The sequence below is a fragment of the Pagrus pagrus genome, assembly GCF_965226575.1.
Source record: "Pagrus pagrus genome assembly, chromosome: 11".
NCBI lineage: Eukaryota > Metazoa > Chordata > Actinopteri > Spariformes > Sparidae > Pagrus > Pagrus pagrus.
Genome location: NC_140195.1, coordinates 168,862 through 188,206, shown reverse-complemented (window position 1 = coordinate 188,206; position 19,345 = coordinate 168,862). Strand labels below are relative to the sequence as shown.

General features: G+C 45.1%; 1 protein-coding gene across 3 annotated transcripts in view; it reads left to right on the top strand.

Moving 5' to 3' along the window:
* The window catches only part of plxnb3 (plexin B3), an 82,290-nt gene that overhangs the window by 11,867 nt on the left and 51,078 nt on the right, over window positions 1-19,345 (top strand). For 2 of the 3 annotated variants that reach the window (XM_084366139.1, XM_084366137.1), the window contains exon 2: window positions 5,521-5,587. The gene's annotated coding sequence lies outside the window, so the exon portion shown is untranslated. Of the gene's footprint in view, window positions 1-5,520; window positions 5,588-16,518; window positions 16,704-19,345 lie in introns of those variants that run through there. The other variant, XM_084366138.1, reaches the window with a different exon arrangement.

Sequence of the window (19,345 nt, the reverse complement as noted above, 5' to 3'; positions counted from 1 at the left end):
CTGCTGCTCAGAGGGTGTGTGTGTGTGTATAATTGGTATCTTGGAGTGCAGCTGTCTTCAACCACTGGCATCAGTTACACCCCCAACTTAGAAACACACACACACACACACACACGCACGCACGCACGCACGCACACACGCACGCACGCACGCACGCACGCACGCGCGCACGCACGCACGCACACACACACACACACACACACACACACACACGCAGAACACAGAACTTTACTGACCCTAACCTGAGCCTCCTCTGTCCTCTCCACCTCTCTGGATCTCATCATCGCCCCCTGCTGGTGCTGTAGCCTCTGGTGGACACACAGGTCTATTACAGTCTGTGGCTGTGTCCAAATTCAGGGGCTGCAGCCCACGAAGTGCGCATTTGAAGGCCAATTACGTCACAACGCTGCGCGAAGGCTGTCCAAGTTCAGAGGCTCCTCCAAACGCAGCCCACAAATGCAGCCTGGCCTTCCCTCTTTTCGGAGGACGCACCGCTACTATCCTTCGCGGCCTCACATATCCCAGGATCCTTTGCGCACCGCTGCTCAGTCCCGAAACAGAAGAGGAAGCAAGAGAAAATGGCGACATCAAGTGGCGCAGACATGACATTTAAATTTAAGTAATGGGTTTATACTCGGTTTTTAGTCTTTTGAACATCCAACGCCAGATATGTTAAACTTCAAAACCTCCAGATGTCAACTTTCAGTTACAACATGTGACGCTGGTGATGCTGTGGTAAATATAGTTGTTATTCACCAATGGGTTCATGTTTATTTTGTAATGTTGATGATTCAATTTAGATTTGACACATTTTGTTGTTAATTTTTATACACACACAAATAAATGCACACGTTTGATAGATTTGAACCAAAACAGACTTTAATGCATCTCTTCATTCGCAATCGTGATGTAAGGGTAAGGGGCGGGACATCTGGTGAGGCAACCAGGAAATAGTCCGAAGGCTAGACCGTCCCATTTAACAATGATGGACGAGGCGTTCAAAGACCTGTCCGAAAGACCCGGCCCTCGTGGACCGCGAAGGCTGCAGCCCCTGAATTTGGACACAGCCTGTGGCTGAGCTCTAATCCCACTGTGTCCTCTCAGCCTTGGTCAGTTTGGCCTGGTGGTCACTCGTGGTATTGCAGCATGAGCTGGTGGGCAGGGCCAGCATGAGCTGGTGGGCGGGGCCAGCAGGTGAACCTATCCTGCACATCTTCATTGGGCAACACACAGGAAGTGAACCTGAAGATAGAACCTGTGGGCTGTATTAAAGGATGTTTGGATCCTCTGAAACTGCTCAGTGTGGCATGAAACAGACTCTGACTCCCTGTAGCGTCCTCACTGTGCCGCCAACAGAGCGCTCTCACAACACTTCTACCGGCTGAGCGGTTAACTTCCTGTTTAGCTCTCTGCTATCTTAAATGTTGATAAAATGATGTAGTGGTCCGGCGCCAGATGTTCTCAGATCGAACGGATCAGATTGTGACAGTGAAGAGTCGTTTCTCTGAGGTTGTGACTGTTACACAGACTCTTGTGCATCACGTCACGTCATGTTGTGACAGTTTGGTGAGCAGCAGGCGAGCGGCTGAACAGAACAGACGCCATGTTTGTGTTCACAATCTGGTTTTATTATAAATCTGCTGACCAGTTAGAGTCTTTTTGAATCTGCATCAAAGACTGCTGCACATATGGCTCAGTGTGTGTCACTGTGTGTGTGTGTGTGTCACTGTGTGTGTGTGTGTGTGTGTGTGTGTGTGTGCGTGTTCCATATATGCAGATTACAGCTCTGTAATGTCTCAGTTTGCAGAGTTACAACCATCAGATTAACGCCACAGATTAGTGAATGAAGGCAGGCAGCCTAATCTATGGACTCTGAGTGTGTGTGTGTGTCACTGTGTGTATGTGTGTGTGTCACTGTGTGTGTGTGTGTGTGTGTGTGTGTGTGTGTGTGTGTGTCACTGTGTGTGCGTGTCACTGTGTGTGTGCAAGTGTGCGTGTGTGTGTGTGTGTGTGTGTGTGTTCACGGTCAGGTTTAATGGGGCTTAAATGCCTCTTGGCCTATTTGGAGGCTTTGGTTTTAATTTTTTTGCAGAGTGAGTCAAGAGGAGTTCAGATGAACTTCAGATGAAGTTCTGGCTCCTGATTGGTTGTTTCTGTCAGCGAGTGTTTACATACAGAACATACAGACAGATCTATGATACATGTTTAATGTGTAGATTCAAACTGCTCTGACATGTTTCTGACCCGTCGTTCATGTGCAGTTAACTCCTCTTTAATTCCAGCCAGCAGGGGGCAGCAGAGAGTAGGAGGCTTGTTGTGGTGCGTTCAGGTACACCTGAGATAAAACAGACAGAGTGACGGAGGGAAACTTGGAGCAGTGAAGTTCAGTGAAGGTGTGAACACAGATCACAGCTGTTACTTATTCTAATGTTTACTGATGAGTGTGTGATGACGCAACGCTGAGAAATACTGACACACACACACACACACACACACACACACACACACAGACTCTATAACAAAGCTCACAGACATTAACTTTCTGACGCTCCAGTTTTTTGGAGCGCCTCATGTTAAAGAATTACCTTTATGTTGATCAACAGTGATGTCACTGTGATGTCACTGACCATCTGATGTTAACAAGCTGATTGAATTCAAACAGTTACATTTGAGGAAATTGAGTTATTGATGATGAGTGTCCGCTCATCATCACCTCTGTCCTGACTGTGTCTGAACCGTGTTTGGGTCAGAACTCATCTGAAGGATGAAGGTCTCTCAGTCAAATCGTCTGTTTTTGCAGTGAGGTTCTGAATGGACGCAGCCTGAACATGAAGCAGTGGTAGGAGGAAGGTGCAGCGGCTGTATTGACGAGGACATATGAGTGTGAGCCGCTCAGTCTATAGATCATCCATCAATACCTGCAGTGATTGATTAGCTGTACACTCCACGGTGCTCATTAACTCATCATATGCTCCAGCAGACAAACAGGAAGTGATTCATTGCTTGACCTCACATTTGGCCTTGAAGGCAGATGGTTGATGAGGAGCGAATAATGGAGCGATCCACCCAAAACACTCGAGTGTGGGCGGAGAGCCAGGACAGGAAGACAGAGACGACATCTGCTTCCACCAACACCACCACTTTACATCCCATAATACATGTTCATCCACTCATCAATGCAACAAAATGAATCAAACAAACACATCAACTTTTATTCACAAGACAACATCTCATTTAAATATAAAGATGGACGGAGGACGACAGGTGTAGAGACAGACAGGCAGACAGACAGAGAGACAGGCAGACAGACAGGAAGAGAGACAGACAGGCAGACAGACAGAGAGACAGGCAGACAGACAGGAAGAGAGACAGACAGGCAGACAGCGACAGGCAGACAGACAGAGAGACAGACAGACAGGCAGACAGACAGACAGACAGACAGACAGGAAGAGAGACAGACAGGCAGACAGACAGAGAGACAGGCAGACAGACAGGAAGAGAGACAGACAGGCAGACAGACAGAGAGACAGGCAGACAGACAGGAAGAGAGACAGACAGGCAGACAGACAGACAGACAGACAGACAGGAAGAGAGATAGACAGGCAGACAGAGACAGGCAGAGAGACAGACAGGCAGACAGGAAGAGAGACAGACAGGCAGACAGACAGAGAGACAGGCAGACAGACAGGAAGAGAGACAGACAGGCAGACAGCGACAGGCAGACAGACAGAGAGACAGACAGACAGGCAGACAGACAGACAGACAGACAGACAGACAGACAGACAGGAAGAGAGATAGACAGGCAGACAGAGACAGACAGAGAGACAGACAGGCAGACAGACAGGAAGAGAGACAGACAGGCAGACAGAGACAGGCAGACAGACAGACAGACAGGCAGACAGACAGACAGACAGACAGACAGGAAGAGAGATAGACAGACAGACAGACAGACAGGAAGAGAGATAGACAGGCAGACAGAGACAGGCAGAGAGACAGACAGGCAGACAGACAGAGAGACAGGCAGACAGACAGGAAGAGAGACAGACAGGCAGACAGAGACAGACAGAGAGACAGGCAGACAGACAGGAAGAGAGACAGACAGGCAGAGCATGAGAGACAGACAGGCAGACAGACAGAGAGACAGACAGACAGACAGACAGACAGGAAGAGAGACAGACAGGCAGACAGAGACAGGCAGAGAGACAGACAGGCAGACAGACAGGAAGAGAGACAGACAGGCAGAGCAAGAGAGACAGACAGGCAGACAGACAGACAGACAGACAGACAGGAAGAGAGACAGACAGGCAGACAGAGACAGGCAGAGAGACAGACAGGCAGACAGACAGACAGACAGACAGGAAGAGAGACAGACAGGCAGACAGAGACAGGCAGAGAGACAGACAGGCAGACAGACAGAAAGACAGGCAGAGAGACAGGAAGAGAGACAGACAGGCAGACAGAGACAGGCAGAGAGACAGACAGGCAGAGCAAGAGACAGACAGACAGACAGGCAGAGAGACAGACAGGCAGACAGACAGGAAGAGAGACAGACAGGCAGAGCAAGAGAGACAGACAGGCAGAGCAAGAGACAGACAGGCAGACAGAGAGACAAACAGGCAGAGAGACAGGAAGAGAGACAGACAGGCAGAGCAAGAGACAGACAGACAGACAGACAGACAGAGAGACAGACAGACAGGCAGACAGAGAGACAGACAGGCAGACAGAGACAGGCAGAGAGACAGACAGGCAGAGCAAGAGACAGACAGACAGACAGACAGACAGGCAGACAGAGAGACAGACAGGCAGACAGAGACAGGCAGAGAGACAGACAGGCAGAGCAAGAGACAGACAGACAGACAGACAGACAGACAGGCAGACATAGAGACAAACAGGCAGAGAGACAGTTGGGTTCATTGTTTAATAATTAACAGTTCTGAGGTGTTGAAGTCTCAGCTGGTCTCAGGTAAACAGCACCTGAACCTCCTTCAGTGAGAAAATTCAAAACAACATTCAACTGTCAATTATGTCGTCATATATAAACATATACATATATAAATGTATGAATGTATAAATATATAAATATTAGGGCTTAATGGTGATTAATCACATGATTGTCCAAAGTGAACTCGGTTCTGATCCACAGTTGATGTGAATGACTGTTGTTCAGCTGTGAAGCTCAGCTTCATTCAGACTCTTCTTTCTCCAGTTCTGTTTCTTTTCTGCTGCATCGCTTCCTGAATTCACAAACTACGGGTCGGGCCGAGGGTCATAACGTGCGTTAATCAAAAAAATGAACGAGAGGAGAAAGAGAGAGAAATTAGCATTAACATGTTATTATGACCCTGATGGATGAATATAAATACAGTGTGATCGTCTGCAGAGAAGAAGAGTTACACACCACCACACACACACACACACACACAATCTGGCTGAATATTCATACAACTGAACTTTATCGCTGTGTTGTTCTCTGACAGACAGAATCTGATCTGACACGTGTCTGTTTTTGTGTTCCTACAGGAAACGTCCTCCTGATGAAGAAGGTTCCTCCTCCTCACATCACACACGCAGCAGGTTGCCTCAACAGGTTGGTGAAACTCTAGTCTGTGGCTGTGTCCGACATCACTCACTCATTCCCTACTCACTACTCACTACTCCCTACTCACTACTCACTACTCCCTACTCACTACTCACTACTCACTCATTCACTACTCACTACTCACTACTCACTCATTCCCTACTCACTACTCCCTACTCCCTACTCACTACTCACTCATTCCCTACTCCCTACTCCCTACTCACTACTCACTCATTCCCTACTCCCTACTCACTACTCACTACTCCCTACTCACTACTCCCTACTCACTACTCACTCATTCCCTACTCACTACTCCCTACTCACAACTCACTACTCACTCATTCCCTACTCACTACTCCCTACTCCCTACTCACTACTCACTACTCACTACTCACTCATTCCCTACTCACTACTCACTACTCCCTACTCACTACTCACTACTCACTACTCACTCATTCCCTACTCACTACTCCCTACTCACTACTCACTACTCCCTACTCACTACTCACTACTCACTACTCACTCATTCACTACTCACTACTCACTACTCCCTACTCACTCATTCCCTACTCACTACTCACTACTCACTACTCCCTACTCACTACTCACTACTCACTACTCCCTACTCACTCATTCCCTACTCACTACTCACTACTCACTACTCAGGGAGTCCAACATAGTGCACTATACATTGAGCTCATCGGCAGAAAGAAAAAAGCACTTTCGGACACTCAGGCGCCGTTAATTACGTCACTGCTGTCGCACAGTTGAAACGTCATACATCAACGCCGGTTGTGGACTATACGTATTTAAAAAGTATACCGTTAATATTGAGTCAAAAGCATTTTAATGTACATCCCGATTATATATATATATATATATATATAAATATAATCTATACACTATATACATGTATGTGTATATGTAATCGCGCCACATCCTTTGTCTTTTATCTTGTACCGTGCGATCAAAGAACTATAATTAGGCCCCATTTACTTCGCAATTACATACGAGTCTCAGAGCTCCCCAAGATACTCACCATCATCGTCAGATTGTCAGTATAAAGATGAAAGATTTTACATTTATACAAGACATCTAAATCATTAATGTATTGTCAGTGTCAATAATTCACTGGTATTGTCAGACTACACCCCCTCCTGTGGAAACAGACACGGCACAACTTTGTTCATAAATCAGATTAGATGGATTAATAGACACTTCATTCATCCCTTAGGGGAAATTCAGGTGTCCAGTAGCTCATAAAAACACACACGAATAAATAAGTTAACAACAGCTTATAAAAACACACAAATGAATAAATTAAAAATAATTATTATTGCACATTTCATTTTATGAAGTTGTATTTATTTTTTGGACACATTTGTTGGGTATCCAGGCTCAGTGCGACTCTAGAGTCCTGGAAAATAGCCCTCTTTATCCACCTGAGGGCTCTGCATTCTTGGGGATGGTGGATACCCCTGCATGTCCCACCCAGTGGCCCTTGTAAGCCCCTACAGAGAGCCTGTGAGAGGTGTGGTCGCTGGGAGGTTTAACCAGCACCATGCAAAGGCCCGTTCAGTCATAGAACGGGCCTTTGGCATCATGAAGACCAGATGGAGATCGGTCTTCTTCAAGGCTCTGGAGGTGCACCCTGCATTTGCCGTGAAGGTGATTGCCTGTTGTCCCATCCTGCACAACCTCTGCATCAGGGATGGGGACATATTAGAGCCTGTGGAAGAGGTTCAAGATGATGGAGGTGAGCAGCTTCAGGAGGACCAGCATTGTGGGGAACAGCTGCATGGGCTCATCGCTGCTGCTCTGTCTGCACCGGACAACACTCCTCGAGCTCTTCAAGAACATGATTATTGTTAAAAACTATTAAAAAAAGAAGAAGTACAAAGTCAAGTTTTTTGGTTAAGTTATACATCTTAGTAGTATTTCTTAAGTTTCAAATGATATTATAACGTGTTAAAAGTTTAATAATATAATCTTTGATTTGTTTATGTTAGTCAAGGAAATGTTGATGTTAGAATTTGCCTTGTAAATATAAGTTTTCATCGTTTTTGTTATTGATAATCCATTGAGTTAGGGTATTGTTGGTATGTTGATATGTTATGATGGATATGAGTTCACAGTCAGTGTTAATCAGTTTTTTAAAGAACATTTTATTAACAAAGATCCCTGATGAGATTAACAAAGATCCCCTGGCTCTGGTGTGTCACTGTCTGAATCAGGGGACACTGAATCAGACACTGAAGGGTTCTCTCCCCGTGCCGAGGCAGTGAGGCTGGAGGCTGAATAGATGGCCCGGCTCCTGTCGCCTCATCCATGAGGGAGAACCACTTCCATGTCCCAGCAGCAGCAAGACAGCAGCAGTTAGCTTACAGTCAGCTAACATTAGCGAGCGTCGCTAGCGTTAGCTAACAGTCAGCTAACATTAGCGAGCGTCGCTAGCGTTAGCTAACAGTCAGCTAACATTAGCGAGCGTCGCTAGCGTTAGCTAACAGTCAGCTAACATTAGCAAGCGTCGCTAGCTGTGAATTTTGCCGTTATACTACTAAAAAACTGTTACCACAGCTTCAACACATCCCCATATATTTTTTTATCAACATTACTGACATTTGTAAATCAGCTCCCTCTCCGCGGCCGCTGTGCCTCCGTCCGTCATTTTTCTCTCAGCGCAATGCATGATGGGATATCTTGCTTCGATTAGTGACCATCGTATGTTCACTACATTTTGCGGTGCATTGTGGGACACAATGAGTGCACTATATAGTGATCACTATACATTCGGACACCACTACAAAATGGCGTGGTCACTATATAGTGAGTAGGGGGCGATTTCGGACACAGCCTCTGTCTGCTGCAGGCACGTGCACACATAGGGCCCAAGGGGTACTTGAGCCCCTGCCCTTTTTCCCTCGTATTAAAAAGTGCCCTTTTTGTGTGTTGTGCATAGGGATGTAAAAAAAACCGCCGGTATAAAAACGCCACGTTTATCTACCGTACACATTTCCTTGTAATACGGTGTTGTGTGTGTGTTGAGCCTAAAGCCGCTTCTCTGTCCGCTGCGGCTCCGCTCTGTCTCTCACAGAGAGAGAGAGAGAGAGAGAGAGAGAGAGATAACTCCACCACGCACATAGATGAGACGCGACAGTGGAGCGACTTGAACCTTTGTGAGTTATAAATCCATTAACATAACTTCCTTGTGGGGGCTAATAAGTCGCCCTCCACTTATTCAACGTGCTTAAATCTGAGTCATATTTCAGAAAAGCGCCCATTTGTGCTTGTTAAGCTAGCTGCTTGTTAATGAGAGTTAAGAATAATCTAATATGTCAGCTGTCTGTGTAAGCTGTTTATCTTGCCACAAATCTTAAACTTCTTCCAGATATTGAGTTTATTGTGACTTTGCTGTTGTGAACATTGCTGTTCCTGCTAACATTCACAGCAGTCACAGTAGTCATTTCTTGGTTTAGTCACATTTTTAGATGTGTAGCCTGTATTTCTAGTTTGCACTTGCCCTCCCATGATTTTCTGCTGTGTTAATGTGCAACCTTGGAAAAAATATCATATTAGTCTTAGCCTACCAGTTCAGACGTCATCACTCGGTTTCGGGAAGTCGGGAAATTGGTCTAGCTTATTGTCTAGCTAATATAGGTCTCAGGCTATGTTAGCTATGTGTGTGTGTGTGCGTGCGTTCGTGTGTGTGTGTGTGTGTGTGTGTGTGACAAGGCAGTAATGATGCTGTACCATTTTATATGCTGGCTTACTGTAGGGTTGCTTTAGTAGTAGTGGCACTTGTAGAAGTTGTAGTTGCATGAATGCTTCTGCATTTATGCAAATACAACTACTACTGCTACTACTACTGTCGGCTAATAAAATAATAATAATAATAATAATAATAATAATGAAATAAATGATTAATAAACCAGTTTTATTGCTTTTAAGAATTGCAGCTGAATTGCATGTCTTCCAAACCTCAGTATTATGATAATGTAAATAAACTCATGTTGAAAATAATTTTACATTAATCTACATATTGTGTTATTAAGGCTTGAAAAAAAATTTAGCGCGCGCACATAGTGCCCTTTTCTGACTTTGAGCCCCTGCCCCTCTATAATCATGTGCACGTCCCTGGTCTGCTGAGTCAGGGCGTCCAGCTGTAACCATAGCAACCGCTGACCTCAGAGAGGGCTGCCACATGGCGACAGATGATGTCATCATCATGATCATAGGTTGCTCCGTGTGTTGTTGGAGTTTATGGTTGAAGTTGCTCAGTGTTCAGTGATCTGATTGGTTGATTCAGGAATATTCAGACTGAGCCTCATTGACCCAAATATGTGTGTGTGTGTGTGTGTGATACAGAGCGGCCATTGTTCTCTCTCTGTAGTTTCCTGTTTGCTGTCAGTGTCTCTCGCTCATTAACAGACTCATTATGATCATCATTAAAACCTGACAACCTCATCGAACAGTTAACACGCTTAACTCACAAAATAGGTGGGTGTGGTCACTGAGGACACTGTGACGTCACTGGTGGGTGTGGTCACTGAGGACACGGTGACGTCACTGGTGGGTGTGGTCACTGATGTGCCGCCTGATGTAAAAGTTGTTTTAACTTTTCTCAAATTCAATTAGAAAAATGTCAACAAATTAACTTTGACATATTTGGATGTAAAAGTTAAAGCGTGGAGGTGCTGAGGGTTATCAATGAGTCAGATCTCTGTCCAATCAGATTACATTCTGTCAAACAGGAAACAATAAAGTTTAGATATCTCAACTTCTCAATTTGTCAACAATATTCAGAAGTTGTTTATAAGACTCTGTGCCTCCGTACACTGTGCACATCTATCATCGGTTTTTATTTCACTGCCTCCAGGACTTTCTCTCGACGATGTGTTGATCTGGATTAAAGACATCAGGTGTGTTCAGGTGTCTGTGACTGAAACAGTCTGTCAGCTTAAATCATGGCTCAGCAGTTCTGGTTGCTGTAAGATGTAGAGTGATACAGTGCTGTAGAGTTTGATGTTGGATTAGAATTGATTGAATTAAAGAGGACTGTTGGGCCGTGGCGGAGGTATACGCTCTACTGAGTGCCATTCTACTTTTCTTTGTGTCTGTGTTTATTTTACTGTGAACATCTGAAACACAGAAACCTTCAACACAAATAAAGTTGAGTTAGATGTTTTCTGTAGTGTCTCTGCAACACACACACACACACACACACACACACACACACACACACACACGTACACACACACACACACACACATACATACATACACACACACACACACACACACACACATACACACACACACACACACACACACACACATACACACACACACACACAAACACACACACATACATACATACACACACACACACACACATTTCCTCCCAATTACTGCGTGTCACCTTTCACCTCCTCCCCTCCCCCTCCATTCATTACTCCGCCTGGTTGGTTCGTCTCCCTACAAGCTGCTTTTCACGCTCTCTACCCCCCAAACCCCCCCCCCCCCCATCACTCCCCCATCACCCTCCCTCTTCTCCTCCCCTCCTCCCCCTTTAAAGCCTCTTCACTCGTCCTTCATCTTTTGTTTCTGCTGGAAAGCCTCACACACCTGATAAACAACACACACGCACACGCACACACACACATACACGTACACACACACACACACACACACACACACACACACACACACACACACAATCAATTGAATATAAGGTGCAGCCACACCCCAGCGCTCAGATCAGTGGCTGCACTTTGAGTTTTTATTGATTATTGAAATGTGAAAAAAGTGAATTAAAGCCAAAAATGAATTTTCCCTCTGACTGTTAAACCATGAAGATGTTGTCATCATGACTACAGTCTGTTAATGACTGCATTAAATATCATGTTTGAATCTTTACAAATCTTTATCTTAACAATATTAATGAGGTCATAAAGTAAGTGATGACATCAGCACTGATGTGATGCTGATTGTCATCTGTTTTATTTATAAAGACAAAATTCATAAATCATAGACTGATTTGAGCACTCTGCCCTCAGAGGGGATTCTTTATCAGGACGGACACACAGGAAGTAGATGTTGTGTAAAGAGACTGAATGATCATCAGTAACACTGATGTCTGTTCACTGAGTCTGATCACTGAGTCTGATCACTGAGTCACTGAGTCTGTTCACTGAGTCTGATCACTGAGTCACTGAGTCCGTTCACCGAGTCACCGAGTCTGATCACTGAGTCACTGAGTCTGTTCACTGAGTCACTGATGTCTGTTCACTGAGTCCGTTCACTGAGTCACTGAGTCTGATCACTGAGTCACTGAGTCTGTTCACTGAGTCTGATCACTGAGTCTGATCACTGAGTCACTGAGTCCGTTCACTGAGTCACTGAGTCTGATCACTGAGTCACTGAGTCTGTTCACTGAGTCTGATCACTGAGTCACTGAGTCCGTTCACTGAGTCACTGAGTCTGATCACTGAGTCACTGAGTCTGTTCACTGAGTCTGATCACTGAGTCACTGAGTCCGTTCACTGAGTCACTGAGTCTGATCACTGAGTCACTGAGTCTGATCACTGAGTCACTGAGTCCGTTCACTGAGTCTGTTCACTGAGTCTGATCACTGAGTCACTGAGTCTGATCACTGAGTCACTGAGTCCGTTCACTGAGTCTGATCACTGAGTCACTGAGTCCGTTCACTGGGTCTGTTCACTGAGTCACTGAGTCTGATCACTGAGTCACTGAGTCCGTTCACTGAGTCACTGAGTCTGATCACTGAGTCACTGAGTCCGTTCACTGAGTCCGTTCACTGGGTCCATTCACTGCGTCACTGAGTCCGTTCACTGGGTCCGTTCACTGTGTCCAGTCACTGAGTCACTGAGTCCGTTCACTGGGTCCGTTCACTGCGTCACTGAGTCCGTTCATTGGGTCCGTTCACTGCGTCCAGTCACTGAGTCACTGAGTCTGATCACTGGGTCCGTTCACTACGTCCAGTCACTGAGTCACTGAGTCCGTTCACTGGGTCCGTTCACTACGTCCAGTCACTGAGTCACTGAGTCCGTTCACTGGGTCCGTTCACTACGTCCGATCACTGAGTCACTGAGTCTGTTCACTGAATCACTGAGTCACTGAGTCACTGGGTCCTTTCACTTCTGTGTATTTGTATTTTATGGTTTAATGTGTGTATGTTTTTACAATATTTGTTTTCTCTGTGATCTCGTTGTCTCTCTCTATTTCTTCTTTGTTGTTACTTTAAACCTGATGAGTAAAGTCGGATTCTGAGCTGAACTAGACATCTCTTCTGTGATTGGTCAGATGTGATTACGGTGTAATTTTTATGTGACAGAGTTAATGAGTGTTTGTCAGGCGAGATGTTAATACAGAGATATAAAATCACATCATACACGCTGCACCAGCTGTCCAACCACACACACACACACACACACACACACAGACACTTACCCAGGACACACTTTGAGACCTGAGGCTGTGTGTGTGTGTTTTCTCTTTGTGTGTTTGATTGATGTGTGTGTGTGCAGCGGTGCATGTGACCCTGGGTAAGTGTGTGTGTGTGTGTGTGTGTGTGTGTGTGTGAGTCTGTGTCTGTGTGTGTGATTAATATTGCATGAGGGTCCTGATGAGAAGTGGACAAACACTCCCAGCTGAGCTCTAACACACACACACACACACACACACACACACACACACACACACACACACACACACACACACACACACACGTCTTACCAGCAGTGTGTTGTGTCACAGATAAGATGCTGCTGATAACACACACACACACACACATACACACTTTCACTTTCACATCACATTAAACTGTCTGTGGTAACCATGACGACCTGAACACTTTATGATTCTCACCTGCTGTGACCTGTCAGCTGTGAACCAATCAGACAGCAGAAAACACCAAACAAAAGTGAGGCTCACCTGAGCGGACACATCGTGTGCAGACAGTGTGATGGTGTTTTATTTTGAAAGACACTTTTCTCTGCTTGTTGTGGAGAGCGGGAAGAGTGTGTTTTATTTTGGCATCTAGAAACAAAAATGAAGAGAGAGAAGAAACGACCAACAAGTAGAACAATAACACAATCAAATAAAATCACTACAAACACATTATCGCCATCCTGTCAGGTTTAGAACACTGTGTTTTATTTTGTGAAGACGAAGAAGACGAAGAAGGAGAAAAAAAGGAGAAAAAGACGAAGAAGGAGAAGGAGAATAAATAAAATAAAATAAAATCAATTTTATTTATATAGCCCAAAATCACAATCACATTGCCTCAATGGGCTTTACAATCTGTACAGTGAACAACATCTTCTGTCCTAAGACCCTTGATTAAAGAGAGGAAGAACTCCACATGTTGATGGAAAAAGAAGATGGAAGAAACCTCAGGAAGAGGAACCACAGAGGAGGGATCCCTCTCCCAGAAGAAGATGAAGAGGACGAAGAAGGAGAATGTTGAAGATCTAGCAGCTGCTTCCCATCATGCACTGGGGCTCACAGAGGGATTATTGAACCACCCACAGCAGCAGCTGATGGAGGAGAATCAAAGAGACTGATCAGCGGTGGGACTGTAGCACTCTGAGGATATGAAGCTGCTACAGGTCAGCTGAGACATGCAGAGCTGCAGCTAATGATCCTTTTCATTGTTGATTAGCTGCTAAACATCTTTAACTGTGTCTGTCTGCTGTTTGGAGTGAAACAGCTTTGTCTCTGAAAACGATGCTGACAGTGAAGCAGAACAGATAAACAAGGAGCTGACCCTGAATATAAAGCCATGTGAGGCCGCTACGTTCATCACTACTACTCAGTGTTATGTAGAGTCCATAGTTGGACTGGTAGCGTGTTGATGAAGTGTTGATGACGTGTTGATTAAGTGTTGATGACTTTATGTGTTGATGACTTTATGTGTTGATGAGGTGTTGATGAAGTGTTGATGACGTGTTGATGAAGTGTTGATGAGGTGTTGATGAGGTGTTGATGAGGTGTTGATGAAGTGTTGATGGCGTGTTGATGACGTGTTGATGGTGTGTTGATGACGTGTTGATGAAGTGTTGATGAGGTGTTGATGAGGTGTTGAGGTGTTGATGAAGTGTTAATGACGTGTTGATGACGTGTTGATGAAGTGTTGATGACGTGTTGATGACGTGTTGATGACGTGTTGATGGCGTGTTGATGACGTGTTGATGACGTGTTGATGAAGTGTTGATGAGGTGTTGATGAGGTGTTGATGACGTGTTGATGACGTGTTGATGAAGTGTTGATGAGGTGTTGATGAGGTGTTGATGAGGCGTTGAGGTGTTGATGAAGTGTTAATGACGTGTTGATGAAGTGTTGATGGCGTGTTGATGACGTGTTGATGACGTGTTGATGAAGTGTTGATGACGTGTTGATGGCGTGTTGATGAGGTGTTGATGAGGTGTTGATGAGGTGTTGATGAGGCGTTGAGGTGTTGATGAAGTGTTAATGACGTGTTGATGAAGTGTTGATGGCGTGTTGATGGCGTGTTGATGACGTGTTGATGAAGTGTTGATGACGTGTTGATGACATGTTGATGACGTGTTGATGACGTGTTGATGGCGTGTTGATGACGTGTTGATGACGTGTTGATGAAGTGTTGATGACGTGTTGATGACGTGTTGATGGCGTGTTGATGAGGTGTTGATGAGGTGTTGATGAGGCGTTGAGGTGTTGATGAAGTGTTGATGGCGTGTTGATGACGTGTTGATGACGTGTTGATGACAAATTCATCAAGTGTTGTATTGATCAAGTGTTGTATAGACTCAGTGTTGTATAGACCCAGTGTTATAGATTCAGTGTTATAGACTCAGTGTTTTATAGACTCAGTGTTGTATAGACCCAATGTCGTATAGACTCAGTGTTGTATAGACTCAGTGTTATAGACTCAGTCTCGTATAGACTCAGTGTCGTATAGACTCAGTGTTGTATAGACTCAGTGTTATAGACCCAGTGTCGTATAGACTCAGTGTTGTATAGACTCAGTGTTATAGACTCAGTGTCGTATAGACCCAGTGTCGTATAGACTCAGTGTTGTATAGACTCAGTGTTATAGACTCAGTCTCGTATAGACTCAGTGTTGTATAGACCCAGTGTCGTATAGACTCAGTGTTATAGACTCAGTGTCGTATAGACTCAGTGTCGTATAGACTCAGTGTTATAGACTCAGTGTTATAGACTGAGTCTCGCATAGACTCAGTGTTGTATAGACTCAGTGTTATAGACTCAGTGTTGTATAGACTCAGTGTTGTATAGACTCAGTGTTGTATAGACTCAGTGTCGTATAGACCCAGTGTCGTATAGACTCAGTGTCGTATAGACTCAGTGTCGTATAGACTCAGTGTTATAGACTCAGTGTTGTATAGACTCAGTGTTGTATAGACTCAGTGTTATAAACCCAGTGTCGTATAGACTCAGTGTTATAGACCCAGTGTTGTATAGACTCAGCCAGAGGGGTGTGGTCTCTCTCTCTCTCTCCCAGATCAAACCCATATAACAATCAGTGATTTACTGCCTCGCTCTACCACTCTCTCTCTCCAACTTCACGCCTCAAACCACTGATTAAATATTCATGAGTTGACCCCGCCCACATATCTGTGTGCAGCTGAGCCCCGCCCCCTCTGTTTCCCCTGAGACTTTCTTTCTGTCTAAATGTCTCTTGCCGTCTCTCTCTCTCTCTCCGTGTGTGTGAATGTCTCTCTCTCTCTCTGAATGTCTCTCTCCCTCTCCCTGTGTGTGAATGTCTCTCGCCCTCTCGCTCTCTCCCTGTGTGTGTATGTCTCTCGCCCTCTCTCTCTCTCCCTGTGTGTGTGAATGTCTCTCGCCCTCTCGCTCTCAGAACAATGTGTCGTTCACAATAATGGGATTACAGCCATCCAGCCGGCTGCTCGGTCGCCCTCCCTCTCCCTCCTGTCATCCCCCCTCTCTCTATCTTTCTCTCTCTCTCTTTTCATCTGTGTGTCGGTAGTTGTTCGTCCCTCTCTCTCTCTCTCTCTCTCTCTCACCCAGTGAGCAGGTTCTTTCAGTTCTTGTCGTCTGTTTTTTGGAGGAATGAAAGAAAGACGGACTGTTTCCTGAATGAAGTAAGTCTCTCTCTCTCTTTCTCTCTCTCTCTCTCATGTGTGGTGCATGACTCTCTCTCTCTCAGTGATGAGGCTTTGATTGACAGCTGACTCTCATTAATTGTGCTGTGATCTAATTAGAGGGGCAGCAATCAGATCAGTGGTAGAGAGACATAGACTCCGACTGTCTCTCTCTGTGTGACTAAGTTCCCTCAGAGAAAAAAAGATGCTTCAGTTTCCTGCAGCACACAAACGTCTCGCTGCTGCGCTTTACTCTGCTGCTTAACATCATCACATGTTACTGATCCTGCGGCAGACACACAACTGTAACTGTGTAACATGTGTAACTGTGTAACTGTGTAACATGTGTAACTTGTGTAACTTGTATAACATGTAGCAGTGGTGTGTGTGTGTGAGAGAAGATGAAATCTCTGTTAAAGAAATGAGACGGACTGAAATGTCTCTTGATCATAAAGAGCCCTTTGAGTTATAGAGTAAAGATCAGGGAGGCGATCAGAGGTATCAGTACTTCAGATTACATGAGTACTAGAGTAGAACAGGCGGCTGTAGCTCAGGAGGTAGAGCGGGTCGTCCAGTAATTGGAAGGTCGCTGGTTCCAATCCCTGGCTCAAGATACTGAACCCCAGACTGATCACATTGCAGCTGCTGACATCATTGTGTGAATGTGACGACTGAAAAACACTGAAGAAATGTAACTCTATTTAACATCTGATGTGTCATAATGTGTTTCATGTAATCAATAGCTTGTTTTATCTGAGGACTCTGATCCACGATAGTTCAGACTCATTGTATTTATACAGTGGAGGTAGAGTGGAGTACTCTACTGAAGTAAAATAACTGCATCCATTGTTTTACTGAACACTCACCTGTTCAGACTCAGGAACAAACTAACAGATAACTTGAACAGCTCGTTTGAAATTATCATTGGGGTGATTTCATAGATGATTGATTGTGATTGGTGGTTTGCTGTCGGTGCAGAGCAACAAACCCTTCAATCAGACGGACTCCATGTAAAATGACAGCTGAGTGAGAAAAGTCAAAAGGTTGGTTGGTCGGTTGGTTGAATGGTTGGTTGGTTGGTCGGTTGGTCGGTTGGTTGGTTGAATGGTTGGTTGGTTGGTTGGTTGGTTGGTAGGTTGGTTGGTTGAATTAAAGGGGACTGTTGGACCCCGGCTGAGGTATGCACTCTAAATGGAAAGGAAAGGACTTGCATTTCTACAGTGCTTTTCCAGTCTGCAGACCACTCAAAGTGCTCTACAACCCATTCACACACACACACATTCACACACTGATGACAGAAGCTGCCATGCAAGGTGTCAACTGGTCATCAGGCGCAGTTTGGGGTTCATTATCTTGCTCAAAGACACTTCGACATGCAGCTGGGGGAGCCAGGGATTCGAGCCAACCACCTTCCGATTACTAGATGACCCGCTCTACCTCCTGAGCTACACCCGCCCCACTCTACTGAGTAGTTTGTAGTTCTTCATCTTGTCTTTCTTAGATGTGTTAAAGCAAATGCAGACGTGTTACAACATGAGGGAATCTGACCGGAGACATCGTGTCTTAATGCTCACATATTTTATATATCAGATCATAAAGTGATTAATGGAGGAAATAATCAGCAACTGAGTTGTTACAGAAGTTGAGTTTGTTGTGATGGATCGGGTCCATCAGAACCAGTCAGGCTGCTGTCAGTTCATCAGGAAACAGAAACAGATGAGTGTCAGCTGGGATACCTTCAGTTGTCCTGTGGAAACAGACTGAAGCATCATGTGATCTGATGATGTCACAGAGGTGTAACTCTTTGTCCTCCACACGTTCCTACAAACACCTGGGCATCACCTGCTGCTGTCTGATTCTTCAGATTCTTCATGATTTCTATAACTGTGAGTCGGGCTGGGATGTGTGGCCTTAAAATGATATCACCATATATACCTCCATATTTTAAAAGCTTCTCTAAAGCACTTCATTAAAACAAGGACTGGGCGACAAAATCATAGATCACAATATTTTTCAGCAAATAAGCCGACTTCAACATTGATATTGAGACAAAACTGTTGGATGGTTTTGTACTTTGAGAACAGATGAATACAATAAGATGTTTGATCAATAACGTGACCTCCTGATATCATCATGATAATGATGTATATGGTATGTGTTGCCCACCTCTAACAGTGATCTGATGGACCTGAAGCCTGCAGAGAGCTGTGAGGCCCGACCCGGCCCGGCCCAGAGTCAGCAGCTGCTCATGATACAGATGTGGCTGTTTATGAATGTTGAATGTGATGAACAGGAAGTGATGTCATGGAGCAGAAGTTTCAGTTTGTTGTCAGAGCGGCTGATCACAGCTGTGTTCAGGTGGAGGTGATGGAGGAGGAGGTGATGGAGGAGTGTGTTCAGGTGGAGGTGATGGAGGAGGAGGTGATGGAGGAGTGTGTTCAGGTGGAGGTGATGGAGGAGGAGGTGATGGAGGAGTGTGTTCATGTGGAGGTGATGGAGGAGTGTGTTTGAATAAAGGATCTCTCGTTCTGTTTCTCTCTGTGTGATTAAACTTCACCTCGTTATTACAGTATTTCTGTCGTTTATTGCCACCCCCCCCCCCCCACCTCCTCCTCCTCCTCCTCCACCACCCCCTCCACCTC